Source organism: Helianthus annuus, chromosome 6 (genome assembly GCF_002127325.2).
Source record: "Helianthus annuus cultivar XRQ/B chromosome 6, HanXRQr2.0-SUNRISE, whole genome shotgun sequence".
NCBI classification, from domain to species: domain Eukaryota; kingdom Viridiplantae; phylum Streptophyta; class Magnoliopsida; order Asterales; family Asteraceae; genus Helianthus; species Helianthus annuus.
The window spans coordinates 45,558,306-45,576,198 of NC_035438.2; positions in this window are offsets into that span (position 1 = coordinate 45,558,306).

Consider the following 17,893-nt stretch of genomic DNA (forward strand, 5'->3'; position numbering starts at 1 on the left):
CTGCACGTTACTTTATAACAAGAAGATGGTATTTTTGGCCATGTTTTGCTACTTAGTTGTTGTGTGTGTTTCGTTTTTTTGTTAGCTTTATATTTTTTTCTTGGTAATTTATTTTATTCCTGAAATCCTAAAATATTATATATGATGTCAATTTTGTGAAAGTCGAATGCGACTATCGCATATAGATTTATTGATATCGAATTGGTTTCGTCTAAAAGAAATACATCCACGGAGTGTAAACTAATTATGTTCAGCACAGGTTCACTTTTTCGACTTACTCCAGTTGTGCTTCCTGGTGGTATGACAGCTCGCTAAGTAACTTAAGGTTTATGTATTTTTTTTAATTCTTCAAAAGGTTTTTTTATATATTTAAAAGGGATTATTTGTTAACACATGGTTTCGAACTTTGCATAAATTTTGTCAAAGGTGAATTACAAGAACTATGTAAATCTTATTGGGTAATTTAAAGAACAAAAACCTTTCATTAAAGTTATGGTTTTTGAATATACTCCAAGTGGAACTCTCTTCGAGCACCTACACAGTAAGTTACTTGGGTCAACTTTGACTTTTTCATCACTTTTGTTAGATTAGATAATTAGATTGTATGCATACCTTTTGTTTCAAAATTTTAAACCCAGTCTTAAGATCGGTGTTGCAAGTGTTCAACACCGACGACTAACCTATTCGTTAAACATCGCGAAACATAGCATCTGTGAATTGTGATTATAATAGTCATAAACACCATGACAGGCAAGTACTATGTGTAGGAAACAACTGATTGTGTGTTCAATGCAGTTGGCCTTTTGGTCTTTTCGCTTATGGCTATCATGCTTGATGTTCTTATAACACACAAAATAGGCCATCACCGGGTAACACACTACAAATTGTATGATTCATAGAATGTAGCATCTTATAATAGTTGTTACCGACTTAAAACTGTTGCTAGGATTTTTTTTATCAGTTTGTAGGTCAGATTACATATGGTTGTTTGTAAAATGGGTCAACTTTCCTCACTGCATCGCGTGGGCCAGAGGTGAAATGGATGCAAGCAGGTTAGTAACCAAACTACTCATTTCGGTTGAGGTGCAGAAAATGGCCATTGGGGTTAACGGGTCAGGTTGGGTTTGAAACTGAAGATCCTTAAATATAGGTTTCTTAAAGCATAATCCTTTTAAATACAATTTTTAGTGGCCAATGGGGTTAACGGGTCAGGTTGGGTTTGAAACTGAAGATCCTTAAATATAGGTTTCTTAAAGCATAATCCTTTTAAATTCAATTTCTAAGAGGTGAAATGGTGCAAGTAGGTCAGTAACTTATAACTCAAAAAAGGTCAGTAAGTTATAATCAATAACTCATAACTGATTATTTTACTTGATTTTGGTTGTAGAGATCTTCAACCACATACTATTTGGCATTAAAACCAAAGGTGAAAGAAACTAGAGGTGAGTATTTGGAGGCGGTGTGGTGTAATGTTTAATATTGTGTTTATATTTTGTGTGAATATTGTGAATGAGTATGTGAGTGCTATTTTTGCATGATTTTGATCGAAGTGGATGATGTGGTGTAATATGTTTGCATCCAGTTACATGCAATGATGTATTTGAGCATATATTAAAAATAAAAAGATTTTAAAGTTTAGACTGTATATAATTTGCTGCATACGGTTGTCGCCTATCATGATGCATTTCAGTAAAGTAGTAAATATATGCATAGCCAAGACATTTAATATGTTATACGTGAGATTGATTACGTGGTTAGAGAAATTATGGAGGCCTATGAAATTGTTTTCTATAGTTCACTGTGTCTTTTTCCTGAGTGTATAGAGGGGTTTGTGTGATGTGAGGTTTGGGGATGTGGATGGTCAGCTAGCAAAGTTATAAACACAAGTCATAAGTAACGGAACGTTTATTTTATTTCAAGGTTCATGTTTAAACGTATTTTTTTTCAAAAAATAAAAAACATATCATTTCTCAACATACGTATTCATAAAAAGATTTAAGGGTGTGTTAATGACTATTAAACCTGTATATTATTGTTGCTTTTGATTGTAATTTAAATTTTCCAACCCGGGTATCTACCCGGGGAATAACCTAGTATACATGAATATATGGAGAGTTCTTGGAAAGAAGAAACACTTGGAGACCCATGTGATGGGTACTTAGAGAAATATATTTTCTCTATACGATTTCATCACCTTCGAATCATAATTTTCCACAAGTTCTAACACTACAATAATTACCGGATGTAACCTTGGGCCCGTGAGCCATCTCCGGCAGTACAGACTGCTTCGGCTGTTGTACCCTGGGAGACAGACGCGTCATCTTTAGTAGAGGCGTGAAATCTGTTTTAAGGGAAGCGTGTTTGAACACGTGCCTCAACCAAATTCGTCAACATTTGTTTTTTCTTTTTGTAGGAAATTATTGTACATGAAGACATGGTTCAAGACCTCGTTGAATCCTACACAACGGAGTGAAAACATAACGAACCATACAAATAGATGCGGTTAAAGATCAAGTTGAAGACTTTATCTTTTGAAGATATTGGTTTGAATCGATTGTTTTATTAAATATGTTGTAGTTCATATTTATTTTCGTTTGAATTTGTACACGGTTCATGTGCTACAATTTCCCAAATGTTTAAAGAGAGTATCTTCAATTTTTATTAGTTTTATTAACAAAAATGTGACCCATTTCCTACATGATTTTCACTCAGGAATTTTTATACAGATTATTTTTTATATTAGTGTTGTATAACTTATACCAAATTCTTCTCATTCAGACATCCTTTGTAAATCGATCTGTATCCACTTTTTTTTTTTTTTTTTTGTGTTGTATTATTTATTGAGAGGGCAAATTATATCAACATATATGCATCGTAAAGTAACATTCGAATAGCATGTTTATGTATTTAACATAACCAAATTAGTAAATCATGCTAGAAATGCATATACTAACATAATTGATTTGATTTTTTTAAATAAATAGGTTACATATGTTATTTCAAACATGTTCGGATTAAAATTAATCTTTCTAACACGACTAAGGTTTAGCCTTACTCGTACCAGTGATGTTACGTACATACAGATACACATATTAAGAGGTATTTAACATTTTCAACTCTAACAATGAAATAATAAAATAAATAAATAAACCCGTGATGTAGAGTCAATCCGGGTAGATTCAATTCATTCAAATCAATAATAGTTGACTCATGCCTTAACAGTAACATTAATTTTTTTTAAATATTATTAAGTTGGATATTAAAGTTGTTTTCATCTCCCAATAATTTAAGAGGTTGCTTAATCAAATTCTCCCCTTTCTCATGTCAATTATCAGGAATCAATTATTAAATTTTAATTATTTTTATTATGCATGCTATCTAACAAAAATGACACACACATGCAATCTAACACAAATAACACACTTTGTAAGGTTCGAATTTTAACACGTGTTTAATATTACATAAAATTGTTTTGCATCAACCATTTAAACTAGTTAGACAATAATCTTCAATTATTAAGAAAGTGATTAGTAAAATATTGTTTTTAAAATACAATTAAAAATAATATCAAACTTTAGATTAATAATGTTTATTAAGTTTGTGATCACAAAAGCAAGTTTGTTTGGTTTCCGTGTCTCTTTTTTTTTTTTTAATTAATACTAGCTAATTTAAGATCCCGTGTGTTTCATGAGCCGTATAAAGAAAATATTTCTTATAAATCTATTGATTCAATAAATTATACATAGATGTAAATGCTACTATAATCACAATTGGTTCGCATGTTACGATTATTAACATATTTTAACACCACCTACTCTTTAACACGAAGTGGCTTCTCATTAACATATAAATACGAAAAAAAATCACAAGTCGTTTTACGTAATATATTTTACTTTATATAAACTATACAATCTAATAAAAACCATACCTATGGGACACATGTCTACCTGCTAGGGCCTCCATGCCTCATTTTCCCGCTAATTCTGTAAACTCTTCATTCCCCTGAGGTGAACCCGTACACGGGATCCGAATCATTCAATCGGGTCGATAAGTTCATTCCATATATAAAGAACAACCCGCTCCTTTCATTCACATACTAGGGTTCCAACATTCAGCGTCTTCTCCAAGCTTCCTCTCTCATTCTTCTCCAAGTTTCCTCTCTCAATCTCAAACGTCTGATAAGGTAAATCGAATATGTTCTTTGTAGATCCAACATAAATTTTGCAATATATTTTGATGATTCTTCATGCTTCATTACTTATTTTGTGTTTTGATTTCCCTCTGAATGACGATGCCATCTTTTCCATGATTTAGGGTTTTTTAAGCCTCTTTTTTACTGGATTCGTAGGTGAATGATTGGGGGCTCATAACCAGATGCCGAAACCCTAAGAGGGTGCCATCACCTCCACCGCTGAATAGCGGATACACGTCGAAGTTTCAAGCCCATCGGAGTTCATAACCAACATCGCCATTGTTGAGCAGTATCGATTACAGGTAAGGTTTTAAACGTTGTTCCACCTTGATCATTATTTTGAAACTTGGTTTTGGTTTGGACTACGATGACCTCTGGAAGAAGATGTAGTGAATAATCATCAAAATTAGGGATAATTTTACTTTTTCTTCTTAATCACAAAATTAGTTAGGGATAATTTTACTTTTTCTTCTTAATCACAAAATTAGGGTTATTTCTCTTCTTTCGTATATAGGATTGTTTGGACTTTCAGTTTGAACTTGATTTTTAATAGTTCCATTCCGATTTTATGTTATCTCGGATGTTGATTATTAAAATACTGAATTAGGGTTTATTTAATTCTGACAGGTATCGTTGATTCATATGCTTTGGTGGTAAACTACAAAAGTCCTTATAGAACTCAAGATTCGAACCATTTGTTGCCAGATGCATTCAAAGGTATTAAGCAGATTGGTGTTATTAGATCGGGTTCTCAGGTTTGTAATTTATTTATTTGATTAGTTATTTCAATTTCAGGAATGATAATTACCATTGGAATCAATTGTTGTTGGCCTGTAATAGGAATGGCCTTGCTTAATCTGATGAGCTCCATGAGATGTATAGTTTTATGCTACTTATGGTTTCGTTATATTATTTTATTCTTTTACGCTATTATGGTTTCGGTTTTGTTTTGGACATTTGTTTGAATAGAATAATTCAAATATCAATCAAATAATGGTTATTTTATTCAGCCCAAAGTTTTGGCTGAGTCTATTTAGCCCAACCCAATAACAGATTATGGTAAAAGTTGATAAAAATATTCATTCGGTTTGGTTTGGTTCCAGTGAAAATATATTCAAACCGAACCGATGAACTAGACTGAATGTTATTTAACAACACAAGTTATATGTCTCAAAGGTCTATTTATCAACTAGACTGACATTAACATCCCCTCCCTAATCCTCTGTTTCTTTTTAACCTTTTTAGTGCAAAATAACCTGAATGTGGTTGCATGCTACCTGAACATGGGAGACTGTCGAAAGTCAATGGAGACGTGAAATAAAGTAAGTTTCTTCATTTTTTAACATTTTTTACACTATGATCAGAATACTTTGGTGGTTGATTTTAATGGACAGTAACTGAAGGCACCTAGATGATGGTTTTTCTATTGTGCAAGTAGTAGATGTTAATCCTATTCAAGATAAAGCATTGTATCAAAGAAGAATGGCTTACATAGAGGTTGGTGATTTTGATGAAAAAAGAGTCGATTTCAACAAGGTATTATTTTGATGGTTATATTCGTACTTCTATTTCATGTATTTCTAAGAAAAAAATTTAGACCAAGCTTGGTTTTGTTTATTAACTGAAAGTGGACGAACTTAACCTAACCAAAAACTGACAAATTAGCCGAATAAACCAGACCAAGTAACCAAAAACCGAATGGTTAATAAAATAGATTAACCGAAGACTTCGGTTTCGGTTGAGGCTAATAACCGAACCGCATCGAAGTTTGCACCCCCTTAACTATTAGTTCGAGTATTGATTTTCAGCTGGAGTCTCACATTTGACTATTGTACTCAAAAAAGGAATTGCAGTTGGTAGGAGGGTTTAAAGCATAAATTTGTCTTGTGGTGCGAGATGCAGGAAAGCTGTTGACTAGGGCAGGGGTGAAACATTTGCGTGCAATTGGTGAAACTAATGTGCTGGTAAATAGAATCAAAGTAAGAAGTTTTTGTCGTTCGTTTCTTCTCTACTTTGTTTCTAATCTTTTTGCCATTCATCTTATTTTACACGAATGTTTTTTCAATTTTTTTTGCATGAATGGCTTTAATTCTTAAAAAAAGGACACTACTCTAGCCACAACAGTTGTTTATAAGTCCATGTTTGCAACAAAAGATGGCACCATCCCTGCAACTTTCCAGGTGATTTTTTTAAATCTTCATTATTAAACATAATTCCATTTAAACAATTTTTTTTGATAACTTGTAGAAATATATTTTCGTTCTTTGACTGATTATAGCATTTCGTCACATGTTTTGGTCAGGTGATATATATGACTGGGTGGAGAGAACATAAGTCTCAACAAAAAGCCGAGTGACGTGGATCTGCTACCATCTCTTTCAAGGACATCCAAAAGGAGTTTGGGGTCAAACTTCATGAACAATTGGCCGATGGTAGTGCTACTGCTGTATTAATATCCTTAGTTTAAGATAAAATAATGGATCAACTGCTCAAGTAGTACGACCCATCCCCCTGTGGTTCAGATGGAGTAAAATCACGATTTTGAAGGCTAGCTACTCAGGTAGTGCAGCCCCCTGTTCATATAGAGGATGTTTATCATTATTTTTATTTAGAATTGTTTTATAGAGAGGGATATAAGGTTTTATAGCGATTGCTTACAAATAAAATTTCAAGTATAAGGTTTTAGCGATTGATTACAGATACAATTTCAAGTTCGTTAAAAAAGATGCAAATTGTGGATTTGAGAATGGTAGAGTTATAGTAGCCATTTGGGTGTTGTCTGTTTATCAATGGCAAATAGAAGATGTGTGTTTGCTAATGAAGGGAGTGTGGATGTGTGGGCGTACATAGTGGTGGAGTGATGATACAATATAGAGTTTGATGAAATTGATGGAGTTGTTTGGTGCATAGATGATGGGGTGTTTTGGTTAAACTACTACTTTATAATCATATTTGGTTTATATAAACCACTCAATATAGAGTTTTAGATCATGAGTTTTAGATGCCAGTTAGAGTGCTCAGAGAGAAGGCGTTTCTATAACCAACTGATTGAACTTAAAGGCAACTTTCGAGTTTTTTTGCAGATGTAGACCGATGAACCATGATGAGATTGCCAAAGAGTCAATTTTAGTTGTTGAAACTCGAATCCTTTAAAGTATGTTTGCATTGTAAGATTCCTGACCTCTTGGTTTTTTTAGTTCTGTTGTTCGTATCTTTTAAAGTTTATGCCTACTGTGTACAAAATTTCACCCAAATGATCATACGAAATCAAAGTGTGGCTTACCAATAGCGTGGATGAAATGTCACACATTAACCATTAAAAACTACTGAGGTTAATAAGTTTATCTTTTTGTATTCATTAGTTACATGATTATGCCTATGTTTGTTAGCTTTCATCTTTGTAGAAGGTTTATATAGGGATGAGCTCCATACAGTCAAGTTCTAACATCTGTTTGTGAAGGCACTACTCACTTTGCTGAAAATAATGTCGAAAGTGCTTCGGTGCAGAAAAAGGTATAATTTAGGAATTAAAAGATCTCCTTTTTTATATGTAGTATATTTATGTGTTTTCTATTTCTACAGGATGTCGATACTCGATACCGTGCCAGCAGTGGTATCATCGAAAGATGCGGCTCCGGTATTAAATTTGTTAGTTGACGTATTTTTGTGTTTGTTATCAATATACTTTACTAAATAATATTTAATAAGATGAAAAAACATTTCTTGATCAGGTAACGAGCAACAGAGATATGGTCACTGGGAACGAAGAAAATGTTAATGCCCAACAGTCTAAAAATCCAGAGGAAGCTGTTGACGTTAACGGTACGGGAGATACGAATGATACATCGACAAAATCAGCCGAACCTGTTGTTGAAACCGTTCATGTTGAGAATACAGCCGAAAAAGCGCTGAAATTGTGGTTTGCGTTGAATAGACGTTAGAAAGTGAGGTCGCAAATGCTCCATTTCAGGGTGATAAGGGTGGAGCTACTGCCGATTACCAACCCACTTTTAACAGGGTAATGTTATTCACCTAACATGAGTTGCGCTTGCGGCGGTTAGATCTAACACAAACTTTATTGTTTTGAGATTTACATGTGATGATCTTGGTGAATGTTGAAACAGGGCTTAAACTTCCTTCGAGAACAGCAAAAAGTAGAGACGGTTCCTAGGATTTTCTAGATATATAGGATATCATTATGGTGGTCGTGGAACTACTCGGCTGTTACTTCCATCTGAGGTAGTAATCAAAACTACACAATCTGAAAAAAGTTATTATTTCATTAAGTTGCAATAATCATATCAAATGCACATCCGCTCTATATGTTGTAGCTGATATGTAGTCTATTTAGTTTTTAGACACTTTGCATTAATTTCTTTTATTCTTTTTTTTTAAATCAAATCAACGTTAGGTGCTGAAAATTCTGAAGACAATTCCCGACGGAGCCAAAAGGAAGCTGGTTGGTAGTGGCTGTTTTCCCCAGGAAGGTTATATCATGCAACATCTTCCTGTTCCGCCAAATTGTTTGCTACTCTAGATGTCTGTGATGGGATCACTGTTACATCTTCACTTAGTTGACCTTTATAATGGTTTATTAACTTATTCATAAATGTTTATGAACTATTGATGTGTGTGCCGTGTTATATGTTTTTATATATATTTTTAGCCCTTTTTTACACTTTACTCAAGTTTTAAATTTATAAAACACGATATTTTACTAACACCAAACACACATATGGGCAAGTGCACCCATCGTGAGCGTAGTATAGTGTTGGTAAGATACCGAGGTCGTCCAAGGACACAAGAGCTTTTAGTACCGGTTTATCCTCAACGTCTAATCAAATCAAAATTTTAGAAAAAAGGTTTAAAACTAGAAAATAAAAACTAAAAATGCTGAAAAATTAAAAAAAATAAAAACAGATAGACAAGATGAATCACTTGGATCCGACTCGCCTTTAGTGTAACCTTTGATTATTTCCGCACTTTTGCACTTTTTAAAAGATTATCTTAGTTATAGTAATAGGCCCCTCTTTTGAAGGTGACGTTACCCTCAACCCAGTAGTTTGAGTCAGCAAGGATACAATCCTAAAGGGTTGGATTATTAAAAGATAATTAAGTAAGTTATTAATGTGTAATGTGGTAGGCCCCTCTTTTGAAGATGATGTTACCCTCGGCTAAGTAGTTTGAGTCAGCAGGGATATAATCATAAATAGCCGGGTTAATGTTTTAATAGTAGTTTACATATGAGGGGATCAAGAAATTCGAACCCCACCCATCCAATACCAGTGGGTATTGAATGAGGTCCTACTAAGCTTGACCCAGGTCCTTGCAGGATCTATATACTGAACAAGGCAAGACTCTTACCAAACCATTCCATTAACCCCCGACCAGGTAGCCAACATATCTCCATATAGACCGTGGAGATATGAATGGTGTAAATCTTTTATTTTATATAGACAGTAAAATAACGCCAAGACACCACGGACAAATGATAAGAAGTTTCACCTTCAACATAAGAAACTAGTTATTAAAGTCATTAATACATAACCAAATAAAAAGTGCGAAAAAAATTAAAAAGAAAAAGTATTACACTAAATGCTTGCCTTCACCAAGTAATGTAAGAGACTTAGGCAAACATGGTCTTTGATTGTCAAGAACTCTTACGATCAATCTTGGATCCCGATACTACTACACACACTCTATGATGGATGGTGGATGATGGTGGTGGATGTGGGTTGTGATGGTGGTGGTGGGTGGGTGAAGTGTGAGAGAGGTGGTTTGCCAAGGGATGATTTGCAAGTGAGCCAAGCACCCCTATTTATAGCCTGCATAAAAGCCCGGACACGGCCCCGTGTACATTGGGCACGACCCCGTGTCCACCCATCTTCTCTTTCTTCATTAATTGCAGTTTGTCTGCATTAGTTGACCACGCCCCCGTGTCTGCTGGGCATGGCCCCGTGTGCAGAAGCGTATCTGTACTATCAAGATTTGCCTGGATTCTGCGAATCTTAGCATTGACCATGACCCCGTGTTGGCTGGGCACGCCCCCGTGTTGGGTGATAGAAGCTTCTACAACTTTGTCTTTTTTGCAGACACTTGGGCACGCCCCCGTGCTCAATGAGCACGGGGCGTGTTCAGCCTTCTGTTCTCTTGTTTTTGCTTGGGGAGATGTTATCGAGGGGTCGGGCATGCCACGTTTATTCCTCTTCTTGTATTATTGTTAGTTTTAGCTGCATTTTTGCTTCTTTTTGTTCATTTAAGCTCTTTAACCCTGAAAAAACAAAAGAAAGACAAAAACACACTTTTTCCAACATTGGTACTAAAAAAAGGGTTAGTTTTATGCCACATTTGATGTAATTTATATGTTGCATTTTGCACACATCAAATACCCCCACACTTGAATCTTTGCTTGTCCTCAATAATGTGGCTTACACTCCCAAATGGAACAGGTAGAAGATAAGGTTTTGGGCTTGTCTTGAGTTTCGGGATTCCAAGATTTTTATTAGGTTTTATTTTTATGTTATTTACAATCCTATTCGTCATGATTTATTTAGAACATTACATAAGATAAATTACTTATTTGGGCAAAACATGCCTTTTTGAAAAATTCCATTTATATACAAGTTCACATACCTCACGGGATATCACTCAACACTCGGCCGAAGATGTATTTTTGTGAAACACTTGAGAGCGGCATGGAACTTAGTTCTACCGTAAGCTTGCCAAGCAATCAATCCTCCTCCTTTTTAACCATACACCTTTGTAAATATCAAGAGGACTTTTGGGGGAAGGGTTAGGCTTGGGTTAAAGATAGGTGGTTGGGTTAGTGGTTAGTAGAAAAGGGCGAAAGTCGTAAAAAGCGTCGGTTTTCGTAAGACTTTTTATTTTTGTAACTTTTTGTTTTAATGAAACAAACCTTCAAACAAAGTTGTTTTTGATAAACTTGTTTGTTTTATTTCTTGGCTTCATCATTCTTTTTTTTTTATAAGGAATGTCATATGAAAAACCAAGCTTTTTACTAAAATAAAGGGTTTAAAATAAAAAAGGGTTTTGGTGGGTAAAGGGTGTTTGTTTTATGGGTTAGAAATGAAAAGGTTTAGGCTCAAAGGGGTTAACTAGAGGGATTTTGGGTAGGTGGTAAAAAATAGAAAAATAATGGTGTTGAAGGAAAAAAAAGGGGTTAGTCCTAATGCCTCCATCATTTACTTACTTGGGTTTAAGTTGGTAAGTACCGGGAATGTATCGTCATGGCAAGTTCTAGAGTCATAAGAACCAAGCGGCTATTCACACAAGAAACGAAAAATGAGCATTTAGTTTAAAGATGTGTATTTGTATGCTCAATAAAGGCTCAAAACTCACTTTTTGTGGGAATGGGTTTTTATGTGATCAAGTATATATAATTAAATTTTAACTAGATTTGTTATGTCGTTTCATAATTTTCTTATGTTGGTTCTTTTTATCACGACGCTATCGGTTGTAAATTTGTAAGAATATAACCTTTTTAAAACTTGTAATTCCCAAATTAAACCAAGACAAGTAAAAAAAATGAAAATTTTTGAAAAAATTTGGGGTGTTTAGCGGTTCCAATAGAGATTTGGGTAAGGCTTGTGATTAGAACTTGCAAAATTCAAGGTTTTAGAATCTCCCCACACTTAAAATTACACATTGTTCTCAATGTGTCCCAAAAATAAGTTTTTAGGTTGATTGAATGTGTAAAAGTGTGTTAAAAACAAATTTTTATGTTACTGGGCATCTGGAAACGGGCCCGTGGTGTCCGGGCACGGCCCCGTGTTCAGGTTGCCAGTAACAAAAATCATTAAAAAGTAATAGAAGCCTGGGTACGGGGGCGTGTTCAGCGAACACGCCCCGTGTCTAGTTACCTGAAATGGCGATTTTCTGCAGATTGTTCAGCACGGGGTCGTGTTGGCTGAACACGGCCCGTGCCGAACTTGAAGTAATGAAGAAAAATTTGTGGGAGGCTCTATTTTTGTGCATGGTTCAAGTTTCCCTTAGTATCTTTCACCATCCTGAGTGTGTTTTACCCATTACAACATCATCCAAATAATTTATAAAACCATCATAGAGAAAGTTATATAAAGTTCTTAATAAAATAAAATTTTAGATAAATAGTGGGGCTTGTAATTTAAAAAATAACATTTTAAATCTTCATGATTGCCACCACATATTTGACACCACGTACCATAAGAGGATCGATAGTACAAAAAATCAGTATCGCTCATGTTTGTGTCAGAAATTACCAACCGTCGGGCTCTTACGGTTCTGTTTTCAGTAACTGATACTTGGGCACGGGGCGTGTTGAGTGGGCACGGCCCCTTGTTCAGCTACTATCTGACTTAAAACAGGATTGTCAGTACCAAAGATTGGGCACGGGTGCGTGTTCAGCGGGCACGGCCCGTGCTGAGTTCTGGAGAAGCTGAAAATTTATAAAAATCATAAAAAAAACAAAAAAATAAGAAAAAATGATTAGGCCGTTGATTCCTAACTTTCTTAAAATCCTTGTGTCCCCGGCAACGGCGCTAAAAACTTGATGTGCGTGCGGTGTTTTATGTTTTTATGTATATTTTTAGCCTTTTTTTACACTTTACTCAAGTTTTAAATTTATAAAACATGATATTTTACTAACACCAAACACACATATGGGCAAGTGCACCCATCGTGAGCGTAGTATAGTGTTGGTAAGATACCAAGGTCGTCCAAGGACACAAGAGCTTTTAGTACCGATTTATCCTCAACGTCTAATCAAATCAAAATTTTAGAAAAGGGTTTTAAACGATAAAATAAAAACTAAAAATGCTAAAAAATAAAAACAAATAGACAAGATGAATCACTTGGATCCGACTCGCCTTTAGTGTAACCTTTGATTATTTCCACACTTTTGCACTTTTTAAGAGATTATCTTAGTTATAATAGTGGGCCTCTCTTTTGAATGTGATGTTACCCTCAACGCAGTAGTTTGAGTCAGCAAGGATACAATCCTAAAGAATTGGATTATTGAAAGATAATTAATTAATTTATTAATGCGTAATGTGGTAGGCCCCTCTTTTGAAAGTGACGTTACCCTCGGCTAAGTAGTTTGAGTCAGCAGGGATACAATCCTGAATAGCCGGGTTAATGTTTTAATAGTAGTTTACATATGAGCGGATCAAGAAATTCGAACCCCCGCCATCCAATACTAGTGGGTATTAAAGGAGGTCCTACTAAGCTTGACCCAGGTCCTTGCAGGATCTATACACTGAACAAGGCAAGACTCTTACCAAACCATTCCCTTAACCCCCGACCAGGTAGCCAACATATCTCCATATGGACCGTGGAGATATGAATGATGTAAATATTTTATTTTATATAGACAGTAAAATAACGCCAAGACACCACACCACGGAAAAATGATAAGGAAGTTTCACCTTCAACATAAGAAACTAGTTATTAAAGTCATTAATACATAACCAAATAAAAAGTGCGAAAAAGATTAAAAATAAAAAGTATTACACTAAATGCTTTTCTTCACCAAGTGATGTAAGAGACGTAGGCAAACATGGTCTTTGATTGTCAAGAACTCATACGATCAATCTTGGATCCCGAGAATACTACACACACTCTATGATGGATGGTGGATGATGGTGGTAGATGTGGGTTGTGATGGTGGTGATGGGTGGGTGAAGTGTGAGAGAGGTGGTTTGCCAAGGGATGATTTGCAAGTGAGCCAAGCACCCCTATTTATAGCCTACACAGAAGCCCGGACAAGGCCCCGTGTCCATTGTGCACGGCCCCGTGTCCATTGTGCACGGCCCCGTATCCACCCATCTTCTCTTTCTTCATTAATTGCAGTTTGTCTGCATTAGTTGACCACGCCCCCGTGTTTGCTGGGCACGACCCCGTGTGCAGAATCGTATCTGTACTATCAAGATTTTCCTGGATTCTGCGAATCTTAGCATTGACCACGGCCCCGTGTTGGCTGGGCACGCCCCCGTGTTCGGTGATAGAAGCTTCTACAACTTTGTCTTTTCTACAGACACTTGGGCACGCCCCCGTGCTCAATGAGCACGGGGCGTGTTCAGCCTTCTGTTTTCATGTTTTTGCTTGGGGAGATGCTGTCGAGGGGTCGGGCATGCCACGTTTATTCCTCTTCTTGTATTATTGTTAGTTTTAGCTGCATTTTTGCTTATTCTGTTCATTTAAGCTCTTTTTACCCTCAAAATACAAAAGAAAGACAAAAACACACTTTTTACAACATTAGAACTAAAAAAGGGTTAGTTTATGCCACATTTGATGTAATTTAAATGTTGCATTTTGCACACATCAAATACCCCCACACTTGAATCTTTGCTTGTACTCAAGCAAAACTCTTTATAATGTGGCTTACACTCCCAAATGGAACAGGTAGAAGATAAGGTTTTGGGCTTGTCTTGAGTGTCGGGATTCCAAGATTTTTATTAGGTTTTATTTTTATGTTATTTACAATCCTATTCATCATGATTTATTTAGAACATTACATAAGATAAATTACTTATTTGGGCAAAACATGCCTTTTTTAAAATTCCATTTATATACAAGTTCACATACCTCACGGGATATCACTCAACACTCGGCCGAAGATGTATTTTTGTGAAACACTCGATAGCGGCATGGAACTTACTTCTACCATAAGCTTGCCAAGCAATCAATCCTCCTCCTTTTTAACCATACACCTTTGTAAATATCAAGAGGACTTTTGGGGGAAGGGTTAGGCTTGGGTTAAAGGTAGGTGGTTGGGTTAGTGGTTAGTAGAAAAGGGCGAAAGGCGTAAAAAGCGTCGGTTTTCGTAAGACTTTTTATTTTTGTAACTTTTTGTTTTAATGAAACAAACCTTCAAACAAAGTTGTTTTTGATAAACTTGTTTGTTTTATTTCTTGGCTTCATCATTCTTTTTTTTTATAAGGAATGTCATATGAAAAAACCAAGCTTTTTACTAAAATAAAGGATTTAAAATAAAAAAGGGTTTTGGTGGGTAAAGGGTGTTTGTTTTATGGGTTAGAAATGAAAAGGTTTAGGCTCAAAGGGGTTAACTAGGGGGATTTTGGGTAGGTGGTAAAAAAAAAAAGAAAAATAATGGTGTTGAAGGAAAAAAAGGGGTTAGTCCTAATGCCTCCATCATTTACTTAGTTGGGTTTAAGTTGGTAAGTACCGGGAATGTATCGTCATGGCAAGTTCTAGAGTCGTAAGAACCAAGCGGCTATTCACACAAGAAACGAAAAATGAGCATTTAGTTTAAAGATGTGTATTTATATGCTCAATAAAGGCTCAAAACTCACTTTTGTGGGAATGAGTTTTTATGTGATCAAGTATATATAATCAAATTTTAACTAGATTTGTCATGCCGTTTCATAATTTTCTTATGTTGGTTCTTTTTGTCACGACGCTATCGGTTGTAAATTTATAAGAATACAACCTTTCTAAAACTTGTAATTCCCAAATTAAACCAAGACAAGTAAAAAAAATGAAAATGTTTGAAAAAATTTGGGGTGTTTAGCGGTTCCAATAGAGTTTTGTGTAAGGCTTATGATTAGGACTTGCAAAATTCAAGGTTTTAGCATCCCCCCACACTTTAATTACACATTGTCCTCAATGTGTCCCAAAAATAAGTTTTTAGGTTGATTGAATGTGTAAAAGTGTGTTAAAAACAAATTTTTATGTTACTGGGCATCTGGACACGGGCCCGTGGTGTCCGGGCACGGCCCCGTGTTCAGGTTGCCAGTAACAAAAATCATTAAAAAGTAACAGAATCCTGGGCACGGGGGCGTGTTCAGCGAACACGCCCCGTGTCCAGTTACCTGAACTGGTCGATTTTCTGCAGATTGTTCAGCATGGGGCCGTGTTGGCTGAACACGGCCCGTGCCGAACTTGATGTAATGAAGAAAAATTTGCGGGGGCTCTGGTTTTTGTGCATGGTTCAAGTTTCCCTTGGTATCCTTCACCATCCCGAGTGTGTTTTACCCATTACAACATCATCCAAACACCAAATAATTTATAAAACCATCATTCATTCGATAGAGAGAGTTACATAAAGTTCCTAATAAATTAAAATTTTAGATAAATAGGTTAGAAAACACAAGAAATCTAAACCCGGAAAGAAGTTCTAGCCTAAAGTTTATTCTATTTGTAAAATTTCCGAAAAGATAATTCTCTCGGTTGGATGTGGCTCGAAGAACCTCTTCTTCCGGTCACGGGTCCCTCACACGTCGGCGAGCCATTCTTCTATCTCCCTAGGGAGAAGAAAGGCGGGCTCGTTGGCATCATCATTTTGAGGGGGTGCAACTTCCACCGGGACTTCTTGCAAATCGTCAAGAGGAGGTTCCGCGGGGATGTCATCCCACCCGGTGGGATTATTGACTCTAAGTGCTAGGTTTCAATCCTCTTGAGGGAGGATTGGTTCCATGGGAGGTGTTACAAGAATGTTCAACCTCTGGTGCAAGAGGTTGATTTCTTGGAAACTGTTTTCCAACCCCACCGTAAGATAATTTATACGGTCTATCAGGACCTCCTCTACCGATGTCATCTCATCAAGAGCTTCACGTAATGCCATCACGTAGCGTACGAGAGTTGCTTCGATTGAAGACCTCCATTCTCTTCGCCTGTTTCTGGAATGTGCTGATGAAGTTCCACTGTTTTGGCTCGACATTCTACGAAAATAAACTGAAAAGAGTTTATTTTAATGAAACAGTACCTCGGACACGGCCCCGTGCTCAATGAGCACGACCCCGTGTTCACATGTCTGCAGATTTTTAACAAGGAATCTTGGAGTTTTAAATTATTTTTATAACTTTAAAAGCATTTTTAAGCAGAAATAACTTAAAACAATGTCGTAACACTTATTTTTAACAAGATTCCTTGAATAAAAATCTAACAAATATCTCAATAAAGCTTGAAACCATGTTGATTTCATGCTTTAATGGAGGTGTTTTGAGGTAAAAATGAAGAAGAAGACAATAGACAAAAGTAGAAAAGACAAGAGGGTTGTTGGGAACCTTCTTTAGAATATACCTAGGTTGGTATGTGTGAAGATCCACAAAATCTCTGTCTTTTGGAGTGGTCCAAATGTGTAGGAATCTTGGCTGCATTTATAGAAAACGACAACAAGCTGCACACGGCCCCGTGTCGGCTGAACACGGCCCCGTGTGCAGACAAGATCTTGAAACATTTTGTCCGTATTCTGACAAAAAGTCAGACGGGAATCTTTTGAGGGACACGGGGGCGTGCTGACCTCGACACATCCCCGTGTCTAGAGGCTGATTATGAAGTTTCGTCTATTTTTAATGAATTTATCCAGATCGGGTGGTTCCTTACTGGACGAACAACACCGAAGTGCCTGAGATACCTTAATTGCTCTAGATTTAGACGAGAACGCAAGAGGTTATCGGTGAGGGTGATTCCTATGCTAAATGTAGGTGGGCAAGTCCAACCCTTTCCCGGGCTCTCGTTAAAGAAGGTGTATGTCGAATCGCTCGGGTCTATGTATGCATCGAAAGAAGTCGATGGGGAGTCCTTCACAGCACAATCGACACAGGGACGACTATCACTCAAGTCTTCGCAAGAGCTAGAGGTGGTATCGGGAACAACGAAGTTCTTTTACCCAATTAAGAATTAGATCTTCCATTTGAAATAATTCATCAAGAAGCATTTCTCCTAGAAGGGTCGATTGAGAGC